Source organism: Pelodiscus sinensis, chromosome 3 (assembly GCF_049634645.1).
Source record: "Pelodiscus sinensis isolate JC-2024 chromosome 3, ASM4963464v1, whole genome shotgun sequence".
Taxonomy (NCBI): Eukaryota; Metazoa; Chordata; order Testudines; family Trionychidae; genus Pelodiscus; species Pelodiscus sinensis.
Genome location: NC_134713.1, coordinates 124,439,540 through 124,452,280, shown reverse-complemented (window position 1 = coordinate 124,452,280; position 12,741 = coordinate 124,439,540). Strand labels below are relative to the sequence as shown.

Genomic DNA, 12,741 nt, shown 5'->3' with positions numbered 1-12,741 from the left:
TTCCCCATGAAAGTCCACTTTGCTGGCAGAACTGGGAGAGGATGTTGCCATGTGTCACATTTGTCTGTAGCTGTGAGAATCAGATTTCATGAACAAGTCCCGATAAAAGGAAAACCAGTCATTTCACAGGCCTGCCTGTAAGCAATTCCTCAAACTGTTATCCAGTACATGTTATTGCATAGACTGTGGATAAGTCTAAATGTAATAATTCATCTTTCAAACCCCAGTAAGAAACTAATTGCTGCCTAGCGTATCTTCAGGTGCCTTGATTGTGACTCTGATTTGCTCTTAGCTTCAGATCAAGAAATTCAACAGGCCTCATAGAATATAAAATTCCTTATTTATAGATCTTCCTTTAGCTTCACCTCTACTTCAGAAGCTTTCCTTTTAAAGCAGGAGAGATAGCAAATGTGCAGCCTTTTGCCCTAGAAAAGAGCCTTCTTCCTACCTACCCAAAATACCAAAGCCTGTTATGAGGCTGATTCCCGTTTTTACCCCAGAATGAATTGGGCGATATTCCATTGAAGTCAGCTGAATTACAAAGAAGTGAAACTGATGCTACTGAGCAAAGAAAAGAGCCCTCTCCTCCCTCACCCCCCACCACTTTTTCTTTTGATCACCTCATTGAAGTAATGAAAGGAGACTAATATATTTACATGAAAAAGAATCAAATCTAAAGGCTTTAATCCCAAGACTGAGGCCTAGGCTGTGTCTAGAAGGAAACCCCACAATGACACGGCTGCCACATTTCAGTGTAAATGCTGGCTACAGTGATGGGGGAGGGGGGAGGTCTCCTGCCCCAGTAGTTAATCCATCTTCACTAGAGGCAGTAGCTAGATCAACTGAATTCTTCCATTGACCTAGAGCTGTCTAAACCAGCGGTCATGTCTGCTTAACTATAGCACTCCGAGGTAGGGACTATTATTCATACCACTGCCTGACCTACTGGATCATTAGGGTTGCCAGCTGTCTAACTGCACAAGCCTAAACAGCCTTATCCTGCCCCTTCCCCAACCCTTCCCCAAGGCCCCCCCCACCCCTGCTCTGCTCCTTCTCTGAGGCCCATCCCCACTCACTCCATTACCCTTCCCTCTATCGCTTACTCTCTCCCACCCTCACTCACTTTTGCTGGGCTGGGGCAGAGGTGTGGGGGGTGCAATCTCTGGGCTGGGGCCTAAGGGTTTGGAATGTGGGAGGGGCTGCAGGCCCACGGGGTTGAGGCGCAAGAGGGAGTGAGGGGTGCAGGCTCTGGGATGGAGTTTGGGTATGGGAGGGGTCTCAGGGCTGGGGAACCAGGTTGGGTTGCAGGAAGGGGTGAGAGGTGTGCACTCCAGCCAGCCGGTGCTTTCCTTAGGTGGCTCCTGGAAGCAACTGGCATATCAGGCTCCTGGGCTCAGGGGTGGCCAGGCAGCACTAGAGGCTGCCCCTGCCTGTAGGCACTGCCCCTGCAGCTCCCATTGTCCATGGTTCCCTACCAATGGGAGCTGTGAGGTCAGTGCTCAGAGATCCCCTGGCCATCCCTGTGCCTAGCAGCCAGAGGGACATATCAGTTGCTTCTGGGAGCTGTGCAGAGCCAAGGCACGTCGGGAGCCTGCCTTTGCCTCCACTGTGCTGCCAGTGGGACTTTGGCCTGTTACACTCTCCCGCTCTGCCTTTAATAGTGACAAGGAGATTGAGGCCGATTCCAGGAGACTCCTGGCCAAATCTGGGAGGGTTGGCAACCCTCTGGCTCACCCTATCATTCAGTGTAGTGCTGGCCTAAGCACTCTGTAGAAGTTTCTTCCCCCTGCTGGAAATAGTTTCAGCTGGAACCTGGCAATCTGCAAGCCCTCCAGATAGGGTTTGATCTGAGACTATTTGATCTGAGGAAGTGGGTCTGGCTCACGAAAGCTCATCATCTAATAAACCATCTTGTTAGTCTTTAAAGTGCTGCATTGTCCTGCATTTTGCTCCAGATAGGGACATTGTCACTTCACCACCAAAGCTCTGTTTCCCATCTCAACCAGATCATAGAGTTCAGGCCAGAAGGCACCATCATGATTATCTAGCCTGACCTCCTGCACACTGCAGGCCATGGAAATTCACCCCCCCATTCCTGAGTTGCTCAAGTCATGATTTTTAAGACTTCAAGTTACAGAGAATACATCCTTTACTCTAAATCACAGGTTCCCAAACTGGGTGGTGCATCCCCATGGAGGGGGGGGGGGGTTTGAAGAAATTCCAGGGGGGCATGAGGTAATACAGCCCTCCCCCTCCCCCGCTCAATCCTCCCCTGGCAAGAAAGAGCCCGGTCAAAAAATTCAGAAAATACCATGTGGAATGTCCAGAATTTTCTGTTTTTCCTGGCTCAGGCATCCGCCAGAACACACATAGCTCAGGCTGGCTGGAGCAGGGAGAGGATGAAGCATCCTAGACAGACTTCGAAATGTCTGCCTTAAAAGGGCAATGCCTGCTCTGCTCTTAAATAGGCAACTCCCCCCCTCCCCGCCTTTTTTTTTTTTTTTTTTTTGGGCTCAACAACTTTTCCCCTGGAGTACTGGCACCGTTTTTTTTTTTTTTTACACTGGCCCCGGAATTAAAGGGGCCGTGACTGTTTTTCAGCTCCGGTCAGTTCCTTTTTTTTTTTCTCAACGAGTTTTGCTGCTATTTTTGGGACGGAGGCGTAAGGGTTTCTCAAAAATCAAAAAGGGGGCATAATGCCGAAAAGTTTAGGAACCACAGCTCTAAATGAACCCTGCAAGTGCCCTGTGCTGCAGAGAAAGTGGGAGGAGGGAGGAACCCTGCTGTAATGTAGAATCTTTAACCCACTCTCTGGGCTGACATAGGAATATTGTATTGTGCATGAGCTCTTCTTTGCGTAGAAATTAACTTGTTTTCAGTAGACACACCCATGCAACAGTGCAAACACAATGTGATTCTTATTGGGGTGACTGTGCTGATACTTGACTTCTTTCCCATGAACCAGATGGTTCCAGATATCTGAGCAGCCACAGACAGAGGTGAGGGGTATGCACAGTTAATAAAGGAGCTGCCCTTTCCCCTCTGACAAATCCAGCTCTGGCATTCTCAGAGAACACTATTGGGTGTCACAAACTGTATCAAGCCAAAAATGTAGAAATTACTCCCTCCAGCTCCAATAAACTTGCAAAGACACCTCTCCAACAATGCAATATTCTGAATTCTTTCCACCTATCATGGGAGCTGCAGAGAAAGCAGCTAAAGGGAGAGAGATGTTTCTTCATATAGCAAGCTCCATAATGTGGCCAGCAGGTAAATAATACTTTACATGGGGGGATGAGGATGAAAATATCAAAATTTTGGTGGAGGTTATAGATACATTTGGGGGCGGAGGGAATCATAGGTACTGAGAGGATGCTCAGCAGTCCCCAGATCAGCTCCTTCTGCTCTCCCTAGTGCCTCTCACCCATTGGCACCTCCCCTATCACCGCCCATACCGGGGTGATCAGCTGTTCAGTGGCATGCAGGAGGTGGTGAGGGGTCAAGGGGAAAGGAGCGAGGGTGGAGCACTCTCAGGGGAGGGGACAGGAGGAGGCATGGGAGCAGGAATAGGTGTGGCAGAGAAAGGGCAGAAAGAGGCAGGATGGGGCCTTGTGGAGTGTGGGAGTAGGGTTTGGGGCAGAGCCAGGGGGAGTACCTCCTGGCACATTAGAAAGTCAGTGCCTCTGGAGAAAATGTATAAAAGGCATTTGCTTTTTTTTATCATCAATACTATGAACCAATGGGAGAAACGGGTTTCCCTTAGAAGCTACCACATGAATACTTTGGGCTGCTCTGCCCCCTCCTTTGGAGAGTGTGTGCTGCCTTTCCCTCACACCGCCCCCATCCCAGATGGTATATATGGCAATGAGTGGGGGTGATAACATGTCCCCTGATGTCCGGGGGTGGTAGGGCTCTGGACTACTCCACCTGAGCGGCAGGTTGGGGTGGGATGAAGGAGCTACGTGCTCAGAGTTCACTGCTGGCTGACTGCTTCATGTTGGCACTACCAGTCATAGGGGAAGGGTCCACACACTTCCTCCTGCTGAGGCAATTACAGTGAAGGGGGACTGGACACTTTTCCTTCAAAGCCTAACCCTAAGCTCCATTGTCGTCTTCTTCTGTCCCAATCCCTGGTCTTTGCTTTCTCCCCCACAGGCTGCCTCGCAGGGCTGCAATAGACTCCGTGTATCCTGAATCCATGGAAGGCTCCCAGGTGGGTGAGGAATGTATTTATATACGTCCCACACCACTGAACAGCTCCGCAGGTCTGTGCACAAAGCATTCATATAGCCCATCCTCAATGGCCTGAGAGTTCACAGGAGAACCCTTTGCTCATGCATAAAAATGGCTTGGGGTTTGGGCCACCTCAGATTGTTTTAATGTCCAACATTTGCAGGTATTCTACTTTGAAAATAACAACAGTGAATTCCTTTGGGAGAATAAATATAGGACTCCGTAGTAGAAGAGGTAAATTCCATGGCACCATGAGAGAAAAGACATATGTCTTGGCTGTCCCTCCGGTGCCTCAAGCAGTACCCAAGTGCGGCACATCTCTGTAGTTTGTTTTACAGTGAAATCTAACATGAATACTACAGTGCGTTGAAGAATGGTTCTGTCATCATAGCTGTTTGGATTAGGGTTTGGTTTGGTTTCTTATATATGTTTATTGACCCCTTTGGGGTCTCAGCATAACCAACATAGCACTTTGGGAGGCTCTGAGATGACATTGTGCAGATGTTTGCTGACTATTCAAACATTCCAAAGAGATTATTGGAAACATTTGCTAACACGATGCTCTGTAAATATAAACATCTGACAACGTGGGTCTTTGCCCACGAAAGCTTATGCCCAAATAAATCTGTTAGGCTAAGTCTGCACTGGCACTTTATAGCACTGTAACTTTCTGGCTCAGGGATGTGAAAAAACACTCCCCTCACCAGAGTACCAGAGTTCCCCGTAAGCTGAGTGCTCGGATGGCCACTCAGGAGAGAGCCAGGTTCTGCCCAGCTGATTAGCAAAGTGCCCACAGCACCCACATCCAATAGCACCGTGGTCCCCAACACGGTGCCCGCGGGCGCCATGGCGCCCGCGGGGGCATTTCAATGCACCCACCAGGTGCTCGGGGCTGGCCTGGCCCCGGGCACATGGCGCACGGGCGCTTGCGGGGGGGAGCGCGCTTGGCGGGGGGAGCGCCGGGCACGCGGCACTCGGTGGGGGGGTGGGGGGGAGCGCCGGCCTCGGGCACGCGGTGGGGGGGAGTGCCGGCCCCGGCCCCGGGCGCGCGGCGGGGGGGAGCGCCGGCCCCGGGCGCGCGGCACTCGGCGGGGGGGGAGGGGGGGGGCGGAGCGCCGGCCCCGGGCGCGCGGCACTTGGCGGGGGCGGGGGGAGCGCCGGCCCTGGCCCCGGGCGCGCGGCACTTGGCGGGAGGGGGGGAGCGCTGGCCCCGGGCGCGCGGCACTCGGCGGGGGCGGGGGGAGCGCCGGCCCTGGCCCCGGGCGCGTGGCACTTGGCGGGAGGGGGGGAGCGCCGGCCCCGGGCGCGCGGCACTTGGCGGGAGGGGGGGGAGCGCCGGCCCCGGGCGCGCGGCACTCGGCAGGGGCGGGGAGCACTGGCCCCAGGCGCGCGGCCCTTGGAGGGGGCCCCGCCCCCGGGCGCGCAGCTATGGGGGGCCCCGCCCCTGGGCATGCGGCAAGGGGGGGGCCCGCCCCCGGGCGCGCAAGTGTCCCCGCCCCCTGCGCCCGGTGGGCAAACGGCCACGCCCCCTGGCGCCCGACAACCTCAAAAGGTTGGGGACCACTGCAATAGCATATGTTTCTATTAGTGGTGTAGATCTGCACTTGCCTTGGTGCACATAACATTTATTCCATACAAGGATGAAAAAATAGAGAACGCTGTCAAGCACAGTAAGTTACAGCACTGCAAAGCACAAGTGGGAACCAGGCGGTGCTCCCAGCCCTGTTAACTACTCCCTTCATAGAGGTGGTTTACATACATTTGTACAAACTTCATACCCTGTTAAACTCTCATAAACAAAAAATGAGTTTTGCTTTATTCAGGTTGTTTCATTCTCCTCTGCTGTTTGTAACTTTTGCAAACCACCCAAAATGGGATGAAGTATAAAGCACCATAAATGGAGCCAATCTACCTGTGCTAATTCCAAGTCGTGTGCATATTGGCCACATAAAAACAATGCAAACTCTGCTTATCTTAGGACTGCGCTATGCAGGTTTTCCAGTATGAGCACTTCTATCTTAGTATAAACACATCCACAGTAGGGGGGTTGAGATGAGGCATTCACTCCTGAGCAGGTTAATGAGGAAGGGGCTAATTAACCTGATAGACTGCACCTGAGGGAGAAGTAGGTTGTCTTGGAAGCCCTACCAGAAGATAGCACCCAGCTGGACAGGAACAGGCTGAGCTGGTGCAGCATTAGGAGGCTGAGACCAGAGGGAGCTGCACTTGCTCTCTAGCCTGAGAGAGGGAAAGGAGGAAACTAGAGGAGAACAGAGGTCCTGGGGGAGCAGAATACCCAGCAGAGAGTAGAGCAAGAGTCTGACAGAGACAAAGCAGGTGCAGCCTAGGCAAATAGTAGCAAGGTTTGGGACTCGGCAGACCTTGGTTGCTGTTTGTAGGGCCCCTGGCTGGAACCCAGAGTAAGTGGAGCTCAGGCCTATCCATATCACCCTTGAGGAAGTGGCACAGGCCAGGCAGTAAAGTCAAGGTGGCCTAGGACAGTTGTCTAGTAGGACTCTAGTACCCCTCAAGGGGAGAACTACAGTAAGCTGGCAGAAGGGCTAAGCTGTGAAGGAAAAACACCCTGCATCGCAGAGACCGAGAGGCCTGTGAATGAATCACAAAAGTGGGTGTCAAACCTGGCAAGACCTAATCCCCAGAGCAGCCAAGAGGAGGCGAATGGTGAGTGGACCCTGCAACAGGGTTGAGCTGCTTTAACTATAGTGGGGAGAGTTAAAGGGTACAAGTGTGTGTCTGTGAGAGAGAGAGAGAGAGAACAAGGCCTTCCTGATCCAAGGCATTCATCTAGTAGGACTGTGTAGTTGAAAAGGTAGGAGGGATTTAGCCCTAAGTTACTACAGAAAATTGTTTAGTGGCTATGAGAACTGCTGTTCCTCCTTATGGTAAAATATTAGGGCTGTGCCCCTGGGTTTCATGTGTCAATTTGCACAGCTCAGGTTTTTTTAGTCACTTTTTGCAGCTCTTATCTCTTTCCACACCTTTCCTTTCCCTATAAGGGGAAACATGGTTCAAACCCATTAACACTTTGTAATTTTTTTAAATTCAGACATGGACTCAGGCAATATGGTTGTCAGCAGGCTACCTGTAAGCTGATTTTTCAACAAGAAAAATTGTTCTTTATTAGTCTAGTAAGCTACAGTAACAGCTCACGTGTTCCCTTCCCTTTGTACATACAGATAAGAAAAATATGAGCAAAAATGGAGTCTCTCTCACATGCTTTACTGCATTCTGGTGCAGGAACTCACAGAAATTCACCCCTATGAGTGACTTTCATGCACTTGTGCGTTTTCAGGTTTGGAGCTGACACTTTGTTTGACACTTCGTTTCCTTTCCCATCAAGGGTCTCGGTCTCTCTCTTTCTCTCTCTGGTAGTGAGCACACTCATTTTTCATGTGTAGCTTCTGCTCCTCAGATGCTGCGGGTTGGAATATATTCATGAAGCAGGGAGCTAATGGCAAACGAGAGCCTTCCGGCTATGTCTACACTACTAGATTATTTTGAAATAAATGGCTCCCCACATAACTATTTTGAAATAATCTTATTCCTCTTCACAAGCAGACGTTGTTGGTATTTTGAAATAACAAGCCCCTTTTTTTCAAAATAACAGACTTGATGGTGTGCGTGCTCGCCTTGTTATTTTGAAATAACTCCCCAGTATAGACATGCCCTCAGGTGCTGGGCCACCAGAAAGGGGAGGAAGGCCACGAATTGGCACAGACTGGCCACCTTCCCATGCAGAGGGTGGGCCCCAGCCGAGAGTTAGGAATCAAATTCCTTGTAGAAACCAGGGTTACACCACTTCCTCCTCTGCAAGGTAGCAATCTCCCTTTTCTTCCCCCCTGGAAGGGTGTGACTGCAGCACCACAGACAAAAGTTGCAGAGGTAGATGCTTCCCCCACCCACCTCAGAGAATTTCCACAGGAGAGCCTCAGAATAGTGATTAAAGCATTTTGGGGAAACCAGTGCTGGAATGTAACATTGTGTGCTTTCTTGTGGGCATTGCTCTTTCTTCTTGACAAGGGGAGAAAATAGGGAAGAGTACTGAAAGCTGCCAAAAGATAATTGGTGGCAACAGACTATTAGGAGGAGGAAGGGGAAGCATGAGGGGTAAAAAGATATTCTCCATGGTACAATGCTTAGGCCACAAGTATCGAGGGTGGAATGGGATTACTACTTGCCTTGTCTCTGAAGCTGCCTGTCTAAAATGTGTAAGGTCCAAAGTCATTTCAGACTGTACATACAGTAAGGAAGCCCAACTGGTAGGCCTATTCAGTAGTTTCACATGTTGTTTTGGAGCATTTGGTCTGTTTTTAATATACCCTACTAAATGTTGTCCTTCTGTGGACTTTTCCAAGCAGTTTTGATATATGGCATGTTTTGATTATCCTATTTCAATAAGTTCTTTCAGATCTTTCTTTACACTTTTATTTTGATTTCTTTGTTCCTCCCCTTTCTAAAGCCTGCAAAATTGTTTGCAGAGACTGAGAAGGGCAATAGTACAAAAAAGAGCTTGTTACAAATGTGGCTTGTTTATATGGGATCGAAGCTTGACTGCCTTATATCATGCTTTTGGAACAGAATGTTTTAGTGAGGTTATATCAGGACTTCCTCAAAAATACTTTGTTTTCAGCTGCTCACAAACTTCTGAAAAATCCTCTTTCAACTGAAATGTTTTCTGCTTGCTCTTCACCCATGTGCCCTGTTTTATAAACACTCTGAGTAAAATCCATTCACCTAGTGTTTTCTTTAGTTGTGAGGTGGCAAACAAAACATCAACACAATTTTTCCTAGTGTACAACGATGGGGAATGACTCTTCTGTGTGCGTAGGACCTGATGCAACTCCCAGAAAAGTCAGTGGTCATGCCCATTCATTTCCATAAGTGCTAGATAAGGCCATTATTAGAATAATTGAAAAATGGTGGTTTTTGGGAAGTAAGACAATCCAGGTGCTTTGTTCTTACTGAGGACTGGTCTCCAGCCCGGATTGCAGGCAAAAAAATCAAAACTTCAAGTGACATGAAAAAATCAGTTCAGTGTAAAGTTATAAGTCTACATACAGGGCTATAGAACAATATAAATACAAAGCACCTAGGAGCTTAGCCAGGGACCAGACCCCAGTTTTCTAGGTGCTGTAGGAACACAATTATTATACACGGAGCTGTCCCAAGGTGGGGCTCAGGACCTGGGACAACCCGCCGCTGGTCCTGCCCCTGTTCTACCCCTTCCCCAAGCCCTGCTCCTGCTCCCTCCCACTTTGCCTCCTTGCCCCCTCCCTTGAGCAATGCAACCTGGGAGATTATGGGGCTTGGTACAGTGACAGCAGGGGTTGCCTCTGCCACCCACTCACCATGGGGGCAATGGGAGCCAGAGAGGCCCTGCCATACCGCCTGCTGTACCCTGTTTTTCCTGACAATGGGAAATGGAGCCCTGGGACCTGGGCATGTTACTTCCTGCCACCACCAGGAAGCCAAACCCAGTGGGCAGGAGAGAGGTACAGTGGGACAGGGCAGGCTGCTAGGCCACTCCAGCTTACACGGCCTGTGTGTGGGGAGGGGGCACTCCTGCTGTCGCCCAGCCCTGTAGTTCCCCCGGTCCCTCCTGTCTATAGGACAATTGGGGCATTTTTCACAGGGCCTCCAAAAGCCTGGGGCCTGGAGCAGCTTCCCCCACATAAGCCTATGGATGGCTCTCATTTATGTAAAGGGTATTTTAAGTTTGTTTCATTGTGGAGAGCTGCATTTGCATAAGAAACTGACTCTCTGGAAGTGCATCTTGAGTGCGTGGCCTGAAGTTGTACCTAGAACTTGCACCCAAAACTTTATTTGAGAAATAAAATAGCTTTAAATAATGTATTGTTTCCGTGGATCTCTGGCCCTCTTAGCTCAAGAAGCAGAAAGTAATCCAAAGAAGGATGCTCATATGTTATCTCTGGCCCAGGAAAAAGCAGGCATATCAGAAATGTAATGGAAGAGCTTGTTACATTTCCTGCCTAATAAGGCAAAATCAAGAGATTCAGGTAAGTACAGATGAGCGTCTGAATTTTTGGGTACAGGCAGTCCCCGAGTTACGCGGATCCGACTTATGTTGGATCCGCAGTTAAGAACGGGGTTTGCTCCGCGTCTCCCTGGTCTCCTGGAGACCAGCAGACCAGGGAGACGGGGAGCAAAGCCTCTGAGGACGCCAGCAGCGGGACAGCTGCGGCGTGTCTGGGCTGTCCCGCTGCCCCAGTGCTCCGTGGCTTTGCTCCCCGTCTCCCTGGTCGGCTGGTGACCAGCCGACCAGGGAGATGCGGAGCAAAGCCACGGAGGACCCGGGCGGTCGGTGCGTCTCGGTCCGCCGCCCGCGTCTCCCTGGTCTGCTGGGGGGGGGGGGCGTGCAGCTAGTGCGCCCCCCCCCCCCAAGCAGACCAGGCTTTTCTCCGGACATCTGTGGTAGAGCAGCTGGGGCGCTGCCGGTTGGTCCCGCAGCGCCGCTCTGGGCGCTACTGGAACAACCCGGCAGCACCCCAGCTGCTCTGCCCCGGGCTTCCTGGAATCAGCCGCTGATCAGTTTCAACAGGCTGAATCTGGACGCCAGTTCCGACTTACATACAGATTCAACTTAAGAACAAACCTACAGTCCCTATCTTGTATGTAACCCGGGGACTGCCTGTACTTAGTGAATAGACTCGACCTGAGATTTGCCCTTTTTTAGTAAAGGAAAAGCAGCTTCTGCTATTTGAAAACTACTTCTTAAAACATTTCTGCTTTACTGAAATATTTCTAGAAGTGATCCACTTTCACCAAACTGTTCCCTAGCACTGCATGAACTTTAGCGCTAGCATTTGTGTATGGAGGCCTGATAAAACAGTCCCTTGAAGACAGACAGAAATCCTCAGGTAATTAGAAAGATAACATTTATTCTGAGACCTTTGCTATGACTGAACAGTTGGGTATAGGTAATTATAGTCCCTCCTGGTTTGGTTTCAGTGACTGACAACCCCTGACAATGCCCAGACCTCTCACTTCCAGCTGCACAGGGAACTGAAACTGCAAACAGAAGCAGATTTCCTCTAATTTACAGCAGCAGGCATTTTTGCAGGTTTTTTTTTTTTTTTGGTTTTTATTGTATTTAGGCTAATCTTTTTTCCAAATTTGAGATGAGTTGTGTGCAGAACGTTTCACTTGTCAGCAGCAATACCACTTTCCAAGTCCATGAGAAATTAATGCGCTGTGATAGTGTTTTTAATCGTTGGTTATAAGTTAAACTGTGATTGCGTAAATAATCAAATCAGTGGTTGGTGCAACTATGCTACAGTGAAAATGTCTCCAAGTTTTTCAGTAACCAATTAAATTAAATTAGTATGGACGGATGAGGTTGTGTCCATTTTTTGAAGCTTCCACATCACTGCTTCCAGGGGAGTTATGGATGTTTCAGTGCATTTTACTATCAATTATTTGGTGGTGGTTTCAATCTAATCATCGTGATGTGTTGGAAACCCCTCCTGCACCCATCCAGTATGCCACCTCATGTAGTGGAGTTTCACTGAGCCTCTCCTGCTCCACCAGCCTGGATTCTCTCTCCCTGCTTTGCTGAATTGGTCTTGCAGCCCTCACATGCCCAGAGTGCCATACCCAAGGTCAGAGCCAGGCTAAAGTCATCTCTATGTGAGAGGACTCACCCACCACTCATGTGAACACCTCTTTTGGGGGGGGGGGGGAGGGACAAAAGCAAAATAATGCTGTCTTGCACTGTATAGAAGGATCTGCACTGCACAAGCTTGTAAAAAATTGTCCCTCTTCCTCAATGTGGAGAGGGATGTGCACTTTCTCCTACCCCTGTTTATAAATTACATAAACTGGCTTGTGTTATAAACCAGGAATAAGTTTTAGTTGACCACTTAAAATGTCTTTTGTTAAAGGGGCTGCAAGCAGAACACAGCAGATTACTAAGAAAATAATACAACGTATGCAAACTAACCTAGATTCACTAAAGAAACTTGTTATACATAATGATTCCTCACCCTAGATATTGTCAGTCCTTCGCAAGCCAGAGGTATCCTTTTAGCCTAGATCCAGCAGTTCTCCTCCACCCTTCAGTTAACATTTAGAAACAAAAGGACTAACTTCAGCTTGCTTCATCTCTGCCTCCCCACCCCAGAGTGATGCTTGCAGACCAACATTGTTTTCTTCCCCTGCCTTGTGAAAATTCTACATAAGGCAGGAATACTTTGTCTGATTTCAGTCCTCCTTTGGCCCTTTTCTCCCAGTGGAACAGATCAGTGTTCTAAGAGGCAGGATAGTACCAGGAGATATGGTCACTGGGATGCTACAGTCAGGTGGCCTGAGTCAGTAGCTGTATAGTCTACAGCAGTGTTTCTCAACCATTGATACAAGTACCCTTAGAGGTACTCAAGAAGTCTGGGGGGGTACATCAACACAACTGAAATTTGAAGAAAACTGAATTTTTGTGTTTTACAGCGCTTTATTGTTTTTGTACTTTCTACA

At 49.4% G+C, this 12,741-nt stretch overlaps 1 long non-coding RNA gene across 2 annotated transcripts in view; it reads left to right on the top strand.

Moving 5' to 3' along the window:
- The first annotated feature begins 6,422 nt into the window (after positions 1–6,422).
- Positions 6,423–12,741, top strand: part of LOC142827967 (uncharacterized) — a 191,437-nt gene continuing 185,118 nt past the window's right edge. For both annotated transcript variants that reach the window (XR_012902801.1, XR_012902800.1), the window contains exon 1: positions 6,423–6,915. This is a non-coding gene — a long non-coding RNA (uncharacterized LOC142827967). The remainder of the gene's footprint in view (positions 6,916–12,741) is intronic.